Below are 18,476 nucleotides of genomic sequence, written 5' to 3'. Positions count from 1 at the left end.
CCTTGGACCAGAAACAAGCATCCTGGGACAGGTTTCGGGGTCAATGGAAGCAACCCAGATTGTAATAGGGGCTGATGGGGTTGGAGGGGGAGATACAGTGACGGTGCAACTCCTGTAGGAGTTTGTACTAAGTGCCACAATAGAGGTTTGTGTTACGGTGGCAATCCCTACAAGTGGATGGTGGCTTTCTAGAGGATCAAAGACAGGTTATTTTTTCTGAGAGAACAGTGGTAGTAGAGCCACCACCTAAAGAATTATGTGTAGGAATTCTAAAAATATAATTTGGTGAAATGCTTAAAGAAAAAGCATGTTTGAACAGATTATTGACTTATAATTCTGATGAAAGTGGTATTTGATAAAAGAAGCAGCTATATATGCTAATGAAGCACATAATGAGCTGGAAGAAATAGCCAATGAATGAGAAGTGGATATTAGTAAAATGAAAAATACAAAACAAAATTATAAAATGGATCTGACAAAGGATGAGATAAATGAAATGGACCTGATTACTCGTATTAAGGATTTAATTAAGAAACCATGAGATTTGAAAGGACAGCAAACAAAGATAATGAAAAATTGAGTAAAGCGCAAGCATGGAAATCTCAAATGAGTTTATAAATGTGGTGCAATCTTTTAATTTCCATCACTCAAAGTATCCGGATCCTTTTCCACACCAATATCTACTCTTAGGTGATATCTTTGCCCCTGTATTTTGATCAAAAGAGCTACTTCATAATCACAAGCAAGTAATCAAATAAAATTCAATATTTCAGTCAAAGAGTTGTGTGTGGATTAAAGCGTTTTATTTTCTAATAAAAAGGTTACAGAATTGATATTAAAAGAATATGGGTAGGACAGATCATATATATAATAATACAGTCAGTGTGTTCCATAACAGAAAGAAATACCCTATTCTAATCAATAGGGCACAAATAGTGTCAGTCAGATCCCATGAGGAGTTAAAAAATAAAGGCAAGAGTGAGATTAGCATGAAGCTAAAAATCAATTAATATTCTCAGAATTTCCTATAAAGAGAAATAAAGCATAGAGCAAATAAGTCTTTGCAAAGCCAATAAGTTGGGTAAGCATTAAGTTTGGGCAGTATCAAAAGTACTCAGCCTGTCTGTGTGTGTCTCTCCCGTTCTCTCTCCCTATCCCTCTCTCCAGATCTGCCTCCTGTCTCCTTTTGCCCTGATCTTCTCTCCCTCTCTCGAGATCTGCCTCTCGTCTCCTTTTGCACTGATCTCCTCTTCCTCTGGTCTCATCTCCTCTCAACTCTTCTGCTATCTCAACTAGTCTATTTCCCCGGACTCCTGCCTCAGAATGTGTTCTCGTATCCATCCAATGGAAATTCAGCATTCTCCAAAAGGCATATTTCACCGCATTCTCACTAGGCCTGGGCGTAAATTTCTGCTCCGCTCACATAATTGGAGGGATTTAAGAAATCCATGTTTCGTGGAGAACTTGAAATTCCAGATAAATTCTGCAATGTAGCGGAATCTATTTTCAGTTGGCGCGCTCAAGCCAGGTTTTTGCGAGCACTAGTGAGATTTGCCAGCGGCCCGTGGGCACCAGTGAGACTTGCTGACTGCCTGTGAGACTTGCCAGCCGCTAGAGCGGGTTTAGGCCACCCCTGTGACATGCACTGCCTTTTTTCTAAAGACCGCAAGCGTGAGACCGCATCAGTGACCATGGCTGCATCCTCTAGCAGATTATTTCCTTGTGGCGCCGTTCTTCTTTTTTTTTTTTTCTTTTGTTTTTTTAGAAATCAAAAAATATACAAAGATGGGCCTACAACCTTCAGGCCGGCCGCTAGCAAACAGAAGGAGCATATGGTACAAACAATAGCGCGCATGCTGCGGCAACGGGAAATGCACAGGAGTTAGCAGCGTTGATAGCCACACCATCCGGACCCCATATAACGGTTTCTTTTGATATAAATAACAGAAAACAAATCCACAAGGCAACCCACAATCGGAAACAGCAACATGTGCTCCCCTAGAGGGGGGACCCTACCAATCCATAGGAGTATCAAGGGGGGGAAAAGGTCAGGACAGGGACTAGGTGGACTCAGTGCCCGGTACCGGGGCGATAAACCGGCTAAGGGGACGGGGCCGGAGACGGATCGGGCAATAACGGCGGGGTACAGATTCCCCTGCGGTAGGCGTTCCAGGGGCCCCATACTTTCACCCATGTCCCAGGCTTACCTCTCGCAACATACACCACCTTTTCCCGAAACATGCACCAGTCCATGTTGTCCTTCCAGGCCGAGACGGTCGGCGACCTCTGGGAACCCCACAGTTGGGCAATGTCGCGTTTGGCCACCATATATCCCAGAGTCACCCACAACGTCTGTGGCGCCGAGTAGTCGGTTGGTTCCCACACATTCAGAAGGCATCTCCTCGCTTCAGGCAGCAGCGACACACGCGTAACCACCCGCAGGACCTCATGCACACCACGCCAGAATCGCTCCACCTCCGGGCAGTCCCACAAAATATGAAGAAAGGTCCCCAAAGAACCACACCCACGCTTACACAGCCCGTCCACAGCATAGCCCATACGCAATAGCCTTGGCCCCGTGACGTAGACCCTATGGAGTATCTTGAGCTGGACGAAGCGAAGGCGGGCCGGTATGGCCACCTCTTTCGGGGAGGCCACCGCAGCGACCCAGTCCTCGTCGTCCAGCTCCAATCCATCGGCAACCCATGCCTCACGAAGGCTAGCTAGCAATCCCGCGCGGTCATTAATACGTTTTTTATAGATTCGTGAAATCGTGCTTTCCGGTACATGTCCATCTAACACTCTGTCCTCCAGAGGGGAATACTCCGGGATGGAGGCAACATCCGGGAAAACGGAACCTAGCGCATGACTGATCTGCATATACCGAAAGTACTCCTTGTCCTGCAACTGGAATTCCGTCTGCAGCATCTCAAACGTTTTGAATCCCCCCTAGTCCAGAGATCACCCACCCTGCTGATGCCTATCATGTCCCACCTCTCGAAGCCCTTCGAAGTCCACAGGGTGCCCAACTGCTCAGATGCGTATAGTGGCGACGCCCGGGTCAAACGATCTTTCCACCCCATCGCTACATTAGCCGCGTGCCACACTCGTACCATGACACGCGTGGGGCCCGTCAGACGTGCGTCGAGCGAGCTGGAGTAAAGCGCTCGGTTATAATCACCACCCGGCAGTAACATCTTATCCATTTCAAAGGCCGGGTTTAGAACGGGCCCGTACATGCCGTGATTAATCGCAGCCAGCTGGGAGGCCCAATAATACCGTTTGATATCCGGGAGGGCAATCCCTCCGTCATACCACGGGAGCGTCAGCTTCGCCAGGGCGCTACGCGGTCTCCCCTCCCAGATCAGGCGGCGCAGCAAACTCTCCACTTCGCGGAAGTAGCGCGCCGGGACGACGTCCATTGTGTTCTGCAGAGCGTACAGGAAACGCGGCAGCGACATCATCTCAAACAATGCCGCCCGGCCGAGAGGCGAGAGCGGCAAGCGCCTCCAACGTGCAACATCCTCCTTCAGGCGCTGGAGGGGGGGAAGCAAGTTCTGACTATATCGGGCCTTCGCATCCAGGGTAATGAAGACACCCAGGTACCGAAATCCCCGCGGGGCGATCTGGATAGGACAGCCCCGCGGAAGGATAGGATCCTCCCCAGAGAGAACATAGACGCACGATTTAGCCCAGTTGATGACAAGGCCGGAGTTAAGACCAAATGAATGCAATACATCAACCAGTACTATCAGTGATTTACGTGGGGAAGCCAGGTACAGGAGAATATCGTCAGCGTATAGAGATACGCGGTCCTCATACTCGGGGGTCCAGCGGAGACCACGAATAGAAGGTTCCCACCGCAGCCACTCCGCCAGGGGCTCCAAGGCGAGCGCGAAAAGGAGCGGCGATAATGGGCAACCCTGCCGCGTGCCTCTGCCCAGCTCGAACGGAGCCGATACTCTACCGTTCACGACCACCTGTGCCAGCGGGCCAGAGTACAACAATTTAACCCAACTGATAAACCCAGGGCCAAACCCAAATTTCGCGAGCGTCGCCCAAATATATGGCCATTCCAGGGTGTCAAACGCCATAGTGGCGTCTAAGAACGCCAAGATGGCCGGCTCCCGTATGTACGGGACACGTGCGAGCACCCCATGCAGACGCCGCAGGTTAAGCGCTGTGTTGCGGTGGGGGATGAAGCCGGACTGATCCTGGTGAATCAAGTCACACACTACGCCGACCAGCCGATTGGCCAACACCTTGGCAAGAATTTTGGGCTCCGCATTTAATAACGAAATGGGCCGATAGGATGTAACTCGGTCCCGCGGCCTCCCCTCCTTGTGGATAACCACAATTGTAGCCAGACGCTGGTCTAGCGGGAGGGAACCCGTCGAGTGGGCCGCAAGGAACATAGCACGGAGATGTGGTGCCAGCGTATCCGGTCGCAATTTATACAACTCGATGGGAAGACCATTAGGACCCATGGCCTTGCCGGAAGCGACCGAGCGTATGGCGAGGGCAATTTCTTCAGAAGTTGGAGCGGCGTCCAACGACACTCTGTCCTCCTCCGAAAGGGAAGGCAGCGCGATATCTCTGAGCAGGGCATGGGAATCCTCTTCAGAGCGGGAGGACACCGGGGAATACACCCCACGGAAATAGTCTGCAAAGCAAGAAACAATTTCTTCCGGTTCAGTGACACACACACACCATTCTGTTTCTCAATCAAAGGGACAACTCGACTCGCTCTCTCCTTTTTGTCCAGCCACGCAATCAATTTACCAGCCTTATCACCCACATCGTACAGTCTCCCCTGTTGCTCTCTACTGAGGCCCCTGGCCGCCTCCGTGACTAGGGCCTTATAGGCCGCTTGCTTGAGTCGGAGAACATGTAATTTATCATCCGTCACCCCATATTCTAGATCACCCTCCAACTCGGTTATCTCAGCTTCAACACGGGTCACCTCCTCCTGCTCACGCCTCTGGGAGTGGGAAATAAGGGACAGGGCCTCTCCCCGGAGTACCGTTTTGAACGCCTCCCACAGTGAGACCGCCGACGACACAGACCCCACATTCTCGTCAAAGTAGCGCTTAAGGGATTTAACCAGCTCCGCGCGAATGGTGGGGTCACGCAGGTACCAGGGATTAATCGGGGCCACCCTACCCTCTCCCCTCGGAAGAATATCAAAGCGCAACAAGAGCGGGGAGTGGTCCGAGATACCCCGTGCCAAATGGCTCACCTCCCCCACCCTCCCCACATGAGCCGCAGGAACCAGGACATAATCTAGCCGTGAGAGACTACCATGAGCCCCGGAATGGAAGGTGTACTGTATCTGCGTGGGATGTTTCAAACGCCAACAATCCACCAGCCCCAAGGTATCCAAGAGGCTAGGCAACCACGCCTGGGCCCGGGGGAGATCCCTAGGGGGGTGACGGTCCGCCGTTCCGGAAACCACAGCATTAAAATCCCCCCCCACCACTAGAATCCCCTCCGGAAGGCCAAGGAGGAGGCGCCCTAGGCCCGCAAAGGTGGTCGTCTGCAGCCCCGGCGGGATATATACTGACACAAAAACGACCACTCTGCCCTCCATTCTGCCCACCAAAACCGTGTAACGTCCCCTGTCGTCATGGAGCACCTCATCAATCTCCAACGGGAGCAAGTTCTTAAGCATAATGCCCACACCCCTTGAACCAGACGTGAAGCCCGAATGGGCCACAAGGCGATAGCCCCGTCGATTCATAGCACGAAAGGAGTTGCCAATGAGGTGTGTCTCCTGCAGAAAAACTATATCGGGCGAAATTCGCTTCAAGAACTGCAGGACTACACCTCGTTTTATCCTGTCCCCCAGTCCATTAACATTCCAGGACAACAAACTCAGTCCCCTACCCCCCATCATAAACAGAAGCCATCACTCGTCCCCCAGAGAGCACTTTAGAGATAACACAATGATACATTTGCCTTGTGGTGTAAACGAACAACACCCCACCCCAACCCACCCGCCCCAACAAAACTCCCCCCTCCCTGCACCCCTGCACGAGCCCGAACAGCCCCCCCAACATTGCAGTGTGCCTGTCGCCCCTATATAATGAAACTAGCTAGACCCCCTAGAGGAGGAAAGAGTATCCCTTCCAGACCCCACCCAACCTCCATGGGAGAGGAAAGAACAAAGACAGAAGCTTGATCGAAAGTGGCATCATAGTCGTCCAGAGTGAGGACCAATATCCACCCCTCAGTCCCGATCCAGTGGGCCGTCTCCTCCCGCCGCCCCCCCCCCGCCATCTCGATCACGATCCCCAGACAGAGTATCCAGCCAGTCCCCGGCCGCTTCGGGACGATCAAAAAAGTGCGTGCGGCCATCCACCTCCACTCGCAGCTTGGCCGGGAAGAGCATGGCATATTTTAGGTTGATGTCCCCAAGTCGGCGCTTGACGCCCAAGAAGCTCAGTCTCTGCTTTTGGGCCGCTTGGGTAAAATCAGGGTAAAAGTTCACCTCCATATTTTCCAGCTTAATCGGCCCTTGCAGTCTGGAGGCTTGCAAGATCGCGCCCCTGTCCCGAAAGTTAAAAATCCGGGCAATGAGAGGTCGCGGAGGGGCTCCGACCTTCGGCCTTCCCCCGGGAACTCTGTGGGCCCTCTCCACGGCAAAAAATTTACTCAGTCCCCGAGGCTGGAGATGGGTAGCGATCAGGTCTTCCACAAATAGATCCGCCGCCGCTTCCTCTCGTCCCTCGGGTACCCCGATGATGCGGATGTTGTTCCTCCGGGCCCGACTCTCGGAATCCTCAAGGCGCTGATCCATAAGTGCACTCGCCTGACGAAGTCGGCGCACCTCCGTTTTTTAGGGCCGCCACCTCAGTCGTGAGGCCCGATGCGGTTTGGGCCAAAGAATCAACCCGGTCGTTGGTCTTAGAGAGATCAGCCCTCACCAGGCCAACATCCACGAGGACCGCGTCGATCTTATGTGCCAGGGTATCGAACCGCTGGCCCACCGAGGCCTTCATCTCGGCAATGGCGCCCATGACGTCTTGCAGAGTCAGATCCGTGGGCAAGTCCGGGGCATCAGAAGGGCCCTCAGAGGACTTGTGTGGTCCGCCAGGAGATCCCCTCTGGAGGGTATAGCGGTCCATGATGTTGGCCTGATGTACGGCACCACGCCGGGTCGACTTGGTCTTTGATCGATCTCCATCTTGTTTCGTGGCCATCACCGCAGTTCTCACACTCGCACCAGCGATGCCGCAGAGGGCAGGCAATCGGGGCCACGAGCTCCGGGGGGGCCACCCCAGATCGGCGGGGTGGGTCACAGCCGGCAGGCAGGCAGGGTCCCCCAGCGAGGCCACACCAACGGAAAGAGCTCTGCGATCTCACTCGCAGAGAAGGCGAGGGGGTGCGAAAGTGAAAGCGAAAGTGCGGGGTACGCGACCCGCCAGGCCCAGCCCGCCGTTGTTGTTCACTTTGCCACCAGGTCACCCCCCAGCGCAAATCCGGGGTCCGGCGAGGAGAAGGCCGCAAACTTCAATCTGTGCTCACTCCGGCACCCAAGGTCCGATTTGAGAACGAGAAACGGGTACCACCTCAGCTCAGGCTCACCAACACAGTCCCCTCAACCGAGGCAGGATGAATTCAGGATAAATGTAAGAGGTTGCGGAGGTCCTCGGGAGCCTCGCACCTACGCGGCCATCTTGGTTGCGCGCTAGGCTCCTCCCCTGTGGCACCGTTCTTGCTTGATTTAGTAGAGCGAGAATGCGTGTCATGTAAACGGGCGCATTGAGCAGCTCGGCCCGTGAAATTCCAGTCTTGCTGAGATTTTGGGGTGCTCCGGAATGCTGCGTAGCATACCTCCAAGCTCCGTCCAGGCCTAGTTCTCACACATCTTTTCATCACCCAGCAGGATGTGGCATTCTGTATCTTCCTACGTTTGCAACAATAATAACTCTCTCCGGCACATTCCCAATTCAAGTTTTAATATAAAATCCCTTCACTTTCCTAACCTTCTAATAAAGCAAAATGCGATAAGCAACATTCCTTAGTTTCAATAAATCTCCCTGCTGAAAAGATAAGACTATGCTGAGGTCAACTTTTCAAGCTTGTCTGAAAACACAGTTCTCAACTATTAATTCACCCAGCTGTCTGTGTTCTGCACTATTAAATGTTGTTTTAATTTAATATAAACTATACGTTAATTCTGCTTACATGTAAGTTTAATAAAAAGGACACTTCTACAATTAGGACAAAGTTACATTAAATATTTTGTGCATAGTTCAGTTTTTCCTAAACCATTTATTTATTGAGAAAGTGTCTAGTTAAGGTCTGGTATTTAATATGAAAGCCTCGTGTTTTCAGCGCCAATTATCTGTGTCATTTTAAAATGCACGTTTCATGTTTGAAACCTAGGCTAGATTAGCATTTGTAGTGACAAATGTTTACAGGAAATTTTCAATTTCCTCAGAAGAACTGTTCATCTGACCACAAATGTCAGTTCGGTTCACACACATCCTCAGGAAATGGTGGCCTAATTCCTAGTTAGCTCACAGTGCCCCATCCGAACCTCTACATTTACAAGGGTACCAGAAGGTATCAGATAGTATCAGCAATCTTGAACATGGCCACTCTTTATTCCCCAAGAAAATAGTGGAAACAGATCTACCATTTCGTTGTTTACTTCTGCATGCCCAAGGTAAACCCCAGAAAGATACTAATTTGCTTTTCCAACCTTTATTGAAACAATCATATTCTTGTATAAGAAGAGTGTGGTGCAATTATTATGCATAAGAAGCAAAGCATTGTAACCAGCATTACAAGAATGGTGAGAAAGATTAAACAGTTCAATGGGAAATGGCCATTCCAATGCTGTCGTAACGTTTTCCCGTTACCGCGAAGCCATTACTATGCACGTCTTAGGCATGCATGCACCACGAATATGCCTTTACCACACATGCCTTTACAATGAATTTCGTTCTAAAGACCTGAATGATAAAGGCACGTGTGCAGTAAAGGTTTCAAAAGTAAGTCTTATTTTAATTTTGTGGAGGCATGAATGGGAAAGGCATATGCGTAGTAAAGGTTGTACAGGTAAGTACAGGCAAGTATTAAGTGTTTTTTTTATATATATATATATATATATATATATATATATATATATATATATGAGATAGATATAGGTTTTAGGTTGACATTTTTAGGTTGTGGTAGATATAGGTTTTTGGGTGGTAAGGGCATCTCTAGGTTTTAGGGTAGGTAAGGGGTTTTTAGGGTTTAAGGTGGGTATGGGGTTTAGGGTTTAAGGTGGGTATGAGGATTTAAGGTGGGTATGTTGGTAAGGGCATTGTTAGGGTGGGTATGAGTTTCTTGGTGATGATATATATATGCAATGGAGTAAGAGCATTAAACGCGTGAATTCAGTGAAGTCGTTGGTGTCCATTCTTTTGGTGAAGATTGGAGTTGGTGGTTGATATATATATATATATATAAGACCCAATGCTCTCTCTTGCACGAAGGAAAGCTCGACACAGCTCCAGAGTGGCAAAGGCAACTTTAATGGTTTTCATACACGCGGTGACAGGCAGTCCATGAAACGATAATCGCAGACGCGTTTCAGCTTTGGTTTGCTTTCTTCAGTGCCGGTCTCACGGGCTCCTCACTCTTCTCAGGAGTCTTTCCAAGTGGAGTTTAAGAAGTAACTACTTCCAGTCAGGTGATTACTTGCCCCTCCCTCCTTTCAAGGGTATGTCACAAAAGTATCGTGTTTGCCTCACCAGGCAGACAGGATGCTGGTACTTGAAGTCCTCCAGGGCTCCCCATTCAGTAATAAGGGAAACCCGACAACATGTGATGTCCCAACCATAGATTGGATGTCGGACCCCACACCAGCTCGAGTGCCCAGTAAGGATTAAAGCTGCTTTGGAACTCTTTATCAGGTAATCACATTTACCTCCTCTCTCCCCTTTAAATGCAGAATTTGACTTCGTGTAGTTCTTCAGACTGCAGGGGGGGTAGCGCGTTATGCAATCAATACAAAAGTCCAGATGCTGTCTTGACGCGCTACTCCAGACCGAAAGGGCGCGTCGAAAGCCAGCAGCAGCTTGCTGGCAATACATAAGACCCAATGCTCTCTCTTGCACGAAGGAAAGCTCGACACAGCTCCAGAGTGGCAAAGGCAACTTTAATGGTTTTCATACACGCGGTGACAGGCAGTCCATGAAACGATAATGGCAGACGCGTTTCAGCTTTGGTTTGCTTTCTTCAGTGCCGGTCTCACGGGCTCCTCACTCTTCTCAGGGGTCTTTCCAAGTGGAGTTTAAGAAGTAACTTCTATTTATCTATATCCCAAAAGTGACCTTCGCTCGGCGGTCACAAATCGAGGCGCACACTGGAGATATATATATACTATTTACCTAATACAGTTTACAACGCATATGCCTTAACCAACTGTGCCTTTACCATGAAATTGTTGTGATAAAGATATGTCACAAAAATGTTCGTGGTACAGACATGCACAGTAATCATGCATGCATTGTATTGACGGCGTGGTAATTGCATGCTTGGTTCCATCATTGGACCCAGTCCAACCATTAGAACCTTACTATATGATTATACTCCTACCTAACACTACCTATACTGTCGAACATAGTAGGATTACCCTCTGCCAGATCCCTTGCCTTGGAATAGCCTAATCCCCCATATCGGAGTATGATGCGTCAGGGAGTCGTCCTGTGTAAAACAGGCTATTGTCCTTTGACGGATAGAGGTCGGAGTCAGCAGAACTGCCTCTCAGCCACAGTGCATCACGTTTATGAACAATCCCAGCAGAAGTGCTCCTCTGCCAAATGTAATGCAGAGGGTGTAAAACAATTCACTATTAGAAAAAGATGTCAATCTAAAACCTGAAGCTAAAATAGAGACTAGGAGCGGGCCCTGTTGTACCCCCACAACACCCTCTTTGCCGGAGGTAAATTCTGCTAAAAGCGTAAAACTAACCAAAAATGTTGGTTAAATTGTTATAAAATATACTATAATCAAAGCAGATGAGTCATTTAAACTTAAATACCAATTTAAAAGCAAGCAATTAATAAAAACAAATAAAAGTCAATTTGTATTAAAAACAAGGGGCTGCATAAAAAATCTAGAAAGCTCCTGAAATGTTTCCCATATTCAAAGAAAGTGGAATCCCAAAAAATAAATGCAGCCAATGTCTCCACAGTGGCCTGAAGAGCAAATTTCAACATACAAATCTGGTCTTATCCAGCCCAATCAGGAGATGCTGATGGTGACACCCTACAGTGTAACGGCACTAGGAGAGCAAGATCCCAGGAATTTCTGAGGCGAAGCATCCATGCTGGCTAGAGATAATGGCTCAGAATAAGCATCCTGCAGCACTGATCATCTAATAGGACAGCACTGCAGGTGAGCCCTCAACGGACGCACTTGCAGATCCATATCCATAGATTGAACCAATTGCATTGCAAGACATGTTTAGGGCACACTCTAAAGGGCACCGTCGTCGACCATGAAGCACAGACTTCACACAGTCTAACCACACAGGTTTAAAGGACAAGGACCAGTTGTCGTTTAATTCCTGAAGTAAAGACACTTGAAAGCACTGTATCATGCATTCACAACACAGCAGGACATGTGGTAAGTCCATCACCATTTGGCCTCTAGGTGGAACATCCATTCCAGAGCAACAAAAATAGGACCAAAACAGCCATGAGCAGGAATAACACACTCCGTATGCTTCCAGATACATTGGAAACCAGAGTGTAAGGAGAGGACAGAACCACTCTGAATACTGTCTGGAAAGTATTAACAAAGCCAGACCCAATCGCTTTAAAAAGGTGTACCACTCATGCGGTATTTGAAGCATTAAATATGTGGCGCAATTGTTTACCATAATGCTCCAGCAAGTTTGTGCTCAATAGCGATGTACTTCAAAGGAAGACCTTGCAACCTGAAAATCAAGTCCCTCAGGTAGATGTTAATGCAACGCCCTTCTGAAACAATAGGGCTTTCAAAATTTCAATTGAGGGTCAAAAGATAACTTTCTTATTCACGTGTGTAGGTGGAAATAGCATGTTACTACAAGTCATGACCCTGTAAACTGGCACCACACATGGCACTCCCGGTTTCATTCTATAACAACCTTTGGTCATTCAAGATCAAATAACTTCCATTTGAAAGTAATTTGAACACTGGCTGAATTAAAGAGACTGGGACACCTCTTCAGATAACATACCAAATTGGCCATTGAGGTATTAAATGAACATGAGGTATCACCTCTTTCCAAACTAATGAATGGCCGAACGTAGTTTCACATTAGTTTCTGCTAATGAAAACTTCAGTTTCCCTACTCGGACACTTTAATCAAAGGAAAGAAACCAAGTTTTGTGAACAAAACTCTCCCCCAAAGCTTCATACATTCCTACTTGAAAGTGTGTCCAACAAGACAAAAACTAAAAAGTGTATATTGCTGGTAACAAAATAAATCCGTGGATAACAGCAGATGGTATCTCAGCTACTCTGAAAGGCAGTTTCTCTAAACTCTCTATTTAACATTGTATAAGTGACATCTTTATTAGCCATCCGCCTTTGCTTGCGCTTTAAGTAGTAAGGCAGCAACAATTCTGTTGCGTTCATATATTTCTAAGGCACACAGTTTGATTTTAAAACGTGCAATGTCCAGCTCAATTGCATAATTGACCTCGGCTGACTCTGCCCATGCTGTATGAGAGACGTTATTCTGTATAATATCGAATGCAGATGATAAAATATTATTCAAAGAATAAATGCGAGCCGACAATGTAGTCATGCCATTATCCACAACAGCCAAGGTTTTTTCCAAGTTAACCCTGTCGATTTGTCGTAAGCGTACAGCAGCTTCTTGCTGAGAAAATGTTCACGTTGTAAGTGGGATATATGAACCTTTTAGAATGTGGTGACCTAGGACCCAACAAAAAATCTTGTAAATCCATTTAATCGGATAGGAGAGATGGATGTTCTATGACTGAAGATAATGTGGAATGTTGTAACCATTGCTGGCATAACTTTCCTATGCTATAGGTGGTAACCACCCCTGAATTTTGTGACTGCATGTACCGGGTGGCTGGTCTGCTAGATTTGAAACCGATGGAGGATTTAAAGAACATGTTACAACCATTAGTGTCAACTGGCCACACTAACCACCCATCTGAACCTGAAAGTGGAGAGTTATATGTGCCATTCAGTATTTCAGTATCATATTATTGAGCTGTCATTCTGTCAAATTTGCAAAGTGTTGTCCAATGTCAAAATGTGCAATAGAGGGAAAACCAGGTGTGTTTATTTCTTTAATTTTAGCCAAACCTAGGCAGGTAGTTTGCTGCAACGTATTTTTTCTCAGAAAGATTATTTGTCTTGGGATCAGACAAACTCTAAATAAACATCAAGGCCCTGTACGTGTTAGTGTCATGTTCCCAAAATTAATTTCAAATAATGTTTTCTTCCCAATATTCATAGGCTTGACTGGCCAGCAGGGAAATAAATGAATCTGAATAGATTAATTTGGTTTGGGTCAGCCTAATTTTCTTTGCTAAGGGAGGGGTACGCTTATAATAATAAGAAACTGGGACTAAAGGGTTGTGACCACTAATTTCTCTTTGTTCTGTTTGAATCCCCATTGGAATCTTACTCGCTAATTGGAAGAAAGACTTTATAGAGGAGGTTTTATTCCTCCCTTTTCTCATCAATTTACATCGTTGTTTCGATGATTGTCTTTTGTTAAACAGTATGTCCCCTTCTTCTGGGTTACTTAACTGCTTAGTGGGGCTGCCCAGGTGCTGCTCTTGTTGAAATTTGTCTGGAAGCCCTATTTGGTCAGGCCCCAAAGGCTTACACCCCTTGAATCTGCGTTGGTCCCAAGGTTTTTATTGTTGTGCCGATCCATGGGTGACTCCTTCTCCAGTTTTCAGATCTTTTCTTTCCTCAGAGGACGATGCATCCACATTATTTCCTTCCGTATTAGATTCAGAATGGTTCGATGCCTCGTCTATTAAGTTGTTACAAAGTTTCATTTCTAATGTATTTCCTTCTCTATTTCCATCTGCATTAAAGATTTCTGTATTTTTGGTGTTACTTGAATTCTTTATATCTGTTGGGAGATCTCCCATTACTACCGGTAGTGTGGCGACTTTATCGATAATTGAGTAACAAGCGCAGCTTGGAGGACTTATTGCCATTTCAGATTGGACTCTCTTGATCAGATTGTTCAGTTCCGAGAGTTTGTTGTCCATGCTTGTAACATGCGTGGCTAAACAATTGAGGAGAGCTAAACGGATATCCATCTTGTCGGAGTGATATTCCATGGCCTTTGTTGAAAGTTGTATGGTGTTTAATAGGGACACCCATAGTTTATTCTCTTCTGTTGGTCAATCCTCAGTCACATCCTTTGTTGGATTCCCTGTATCCTGCTGTATCATGTCACCTTTTCCAAAGGAGTATGTGGTGACCAGTTTTTCCCACTCTTCCGTTGTGAGAAAGGATATGTTACTCCTGCGAGACTAAGAATCTCTACTTGTTCGGCACCAATCTTCTCTGTTCTACTGTAGTAAGTCATAGACATGGAAATTGACTGGTGTCCTTCTGAGGCTCGGGCAATGGGAACAGTGGTCGTTGAGTCCTTTCGCTGTTCCTGGCAATGCTGTGTTCTCGTATCTGGTCTAATATGGTCTGGAGGTAGTTCATCTGGGCTCATTTGAGGGGCCCTTGCTTCCTCGGTTTTTGTTGATAATTCAACTATGGTGGAAGTTTCATATTTACTTTCTAAGAGCGTATCAGACATGGAAGCAAAGGCTTTTACATCTGGATTTGTCACCTCTGCATCTTTCGTTACCTGTTGGCGAGTCTAGATTTTAATATTTGGTTCCAATGGGATTCTCGGAGTCTCCAGGAAATTGATAGTGAGTGAGTTTCCCGAGGTTTGCCTGGCTTCCTTATTCCCTTTTTCAATACTCTTAACAGTAGGCTCGTCTTTACAAACCTCATTATCTTTGACTTGCTTTCGATCTTGGTCTAGAGCTTGGCTGGGCTTTCTTCCTCCGCTTCCATCAATTTTTTATTCCAAGTACTGCTGCCTTCCACTACCGTTTATCTGTGTGAGCTCGGTTGATATACCTGTTGTCTGTTCTCCCTATTCCTTTAGGAGCTTTTTTTTCTGGGTGTAGTGGGGAGGGGATTCCCCTGGTGTATTGTTGGTGCAATTTAGCACTGCCTCCGTGTTTTTTACAAAATAAAATTTGGAATAGATTTTGGGTTGGTAGCACATTTTTGGTGCTTTCACAAGTGATGACTCTGCTCCTTCTATTTCACTCTCTAATTCCACTAACCTCTCGTGCTCCATGTTGGCCGTCGTGTCCATTGCAGCCATTTTTCCTGACTGTGGATTCGTTAGTGGATACTCTTAGGATCTTGTTTTTCCTTTTCCGATTATTGATAACACTTGTAATGGTCCGCCTTTCTTTCGTCGACCTCATGTCTGTCTATCTATAGTATTCTCTGATAATTTGTGGTATTGCAACTACATAGAACTATTTTAGTGTTTGTGTTTGATAGGAAGCTTTTAATGTCTCGGCAGAGTTGGGGCTTACCTGCTCGGTAACACTCCAATGGGGCTTAAATTGCAAAAGTAAAAAGCGGTTTGAATTTGACCCACAAGCTAATATGATCTCTAGCTACCAAGAGCACAAGAGCCACCAAGGAGAGCGCTTTTATCCTGCGAATCCTTGGAATAATCCTCTGTTTTAGGGGGTCTAGGGATGGGGTCAGGGCCAAAGTCTTAGTCAAAATCAAGGTTAAGTCCAAAGTCGAAGTGTAACAGCCCCTCTAAAGGCGCACGGCAAGCGGGGGCAGGCAACCCAAGAATTCTTTGTTTCCCCGATCATGCACTACCCTCCTGCCCTCCTTGAACACACTTATCTTGAGCGAGCAGGGCTCACAGGTAGTCCACAAGCTGCACCCCATCTAGTCGGGCCGCCTCCTTGGGCCCCCTGGGCTCCAACTCCGCAACCGCCCCTAATGGTGGACTCCCTCGCTACTCAGCACTCCGTGTGGTTGTCACCCGTTATCGTTGTTTGGTGGTGCTAGGCGATGCAGGCGATGCTTGGAGTGGCAGATCGAGTCAGATTTGGTAGGGTGGAAGGGGGAGACCGGGTGTTACTCCTTGGGTTTCTCCTCCCCTGCAGCCGCCGCTGTCAGCCGGCATTGATACTAGCTTAACTTGGCTTAACTTAACGCTCATCGCTTCACCTGCTCCTCACGTCCCCGGGACAGCTCCCAGGACGGCATGGCTACTCAGACCGCACACCCTGATGACTCTAGGCTCGGGCTCGATCTTGGCTCCGTGCACTGTACACTATACACCACAGCACCGCCGTAGCCTGCACAGCACGACCAGCCTGCCTGCTCCACTCCGGTTTGCCTGACTTCCTGGTTGTGACCAGAAAAATATGCAAACTTCTTCAAATATGTTTTTGAGCCACCCACTGGTGGTGTTGGACAATGTTCCCATTGTGTGTAATTGAAAACTGTTCGTAGAGTGCTGGCTCTATGTAAATACTGGTGAGCATAATGATAATTCATTTCACTATAATTAGCAGAATTGAAATACATATCTTAAGTTTAATTCTCTGTAAAAGACTCTAGTTCAGAAAGCATGCTCTGGACTGTTTCAACATCGCATTAATCGGAGATGGTGCCAGGAGGTAAACTTTTGTCCATAGCTACCTTAAACACAATAAATCTGCATAGTTTTCTGTAGGACCAAAAATATCAAATGGGACCTTATCCCAAACAATTCCATCAAAAACAGGAAATGCAGAAATACTCACAAGGTACAGGTCTCTTTAGCACCTCAGCTACAAGTTCTACAGCAGAGCGTTCTGAAAGTTAATTTCCATTCAGAAATGAGAAACCGATGGTAAGAAATCCAATCCAAATGAATAGGAAAAGCAGTGAAATGGAAATCCAAATATAGGACCATGTAGGAATCCGATAAGTTTGTTTCAGTCAGAAATGATATGAATGTACAACATTTAGTGAAGAAGGGAAGGAATCAGAAGAAAAATCATCTATGTCCGCAAAGTAACCAGTGGCAGTCTGCGCAAAAACAGGGACCTCACGTGGCAAAGGAGAACTGCTAGACCCCTCCAAAGGTGGTTGGTAATAAACAACTTTTTGGCTAGCAGTAGAAAGTTGTAAATTCACATCTGATGTGCATCCTGTATAAGTTGTGGTAGCAGGAATTAATCGAAATTCAGCATCTGAAGTCCCTAGCCAAGGAGAATCGGTATTTGTATTATTTAATGCTGGTAGAGATATTTCCTGTACGGTAGCGAGGGGATGCAAGTACATACCCAGGAGCCCTTGTAGCCTACTGTATAGTACTGGCCACATGGTGTGGTTTGATCAACTCTATAGAAACAGATCCTTTGTTTCTACAACCAGGAATCAGTGGCAAACTCTGAGTTCTGATACCTTGAATGCAAAGGACTGGCACTGGTGCTCTGTATGATGGGCCAAATTATTTTCTTTCAGTAATCTCTCAAAATAATAGATCTCCAACTTTAGGAGTCCATGCCGAAGTTGTTGGGCGCTCCTTCTCTTCATCAGTAGCAGAACGTTTGGAATTTTCATTTGAGCACTCATGTCGAAAGCCTTGTAGTTCCTGTAAGACTCAAACGTTCATTGATGTCAAAAGGCAAGTCTTCCGCCACTGTGCCATGGTAGTCGAGATCTGTAATATACATCTGGGCCCCAAAGAGGACTTCGTAGGGAGTCCCTCCACCTAAAGTTCTTCTAGGCAGATTATTTAAAGCTCTCTGGACTCCATACAAATAATGGATCCAACTACGACCTGAACCTTTTTGTTTGCATTGAAACGTCATATATTCCCTGTCACAATCTAGTATAAAGAGTTTGAGCCACATTGACCATAAACTCAGAGTCCTACCGAACCATTTTTGTTTTTTCTACATTAGATACCCCGGTTTCTGGTTGGGCAGAAGGGTGTGAGGTCCTAGGTTTCGAGTATACTCATAATTCAACAGAAGCACAATCAGTTCTGTCTTAATTTGTGCTCCTTGTATGGCCAACATCAGGAGGACACAAAATGGTATATCTTCTTGCTAGTAAATTGTTAGATTGGGTAGATGCCCTTAACTATTATGTGAGGATTTTATTTGCCTGTTTGACAATATTTGTAATAATAATAATAAACCACTTATAATGCGTCTGGTTGCACCAACTGGTGTGTCCCCGCGCTGGACACCACTCTCCAGAAAGACTGGAAGGAGAGAGGTTCTATAGAACAGGGTGATGTACGTAAACCTCACAGCTGAAAGAGCCAGGTTTTCAATCCACTCAAGTTGACAGCATCCAGATAATGGATGACCAAAAATAAGCCTCAATTTAAGTCTTACAAATCTCCTAGAAATGACTAATTACGTTAAACC

At 46.7% G+C, this 18,476-nt stretch overlaps 1 protein-coding gene across 1 annotated transcript in view; it reads left to right on the top strand.

Moving 5' to 3' along the window:
* Window positions 1-18,476, top strand: part of LOC146776402 (melatonin receptor type 1B-B-like) — a 165,637-nt gene that overhangs the window by 122,216 nt on the left and 24,945 nt on the right. The window lies entirely within an intron of this gene.

The sequence above is a fragment of the Triturus cristatus genome, chromosome 12 (assembly GCF_964204655.1).
Source record: "Triturus cristatus chromosome 12, aTriCri1.1, whole genome shotgun sequence".
Lineage (NCBI taxonomy): Eukaryota > Metazoa > Chordata > Amphibia > Caudata > Salamandridae > Triturus > Triturus cristatus.
Note: the sequence above shows the minus strand (reverse complement) of the source record. Positions and strands in the feature narration are given on the sequence as shown.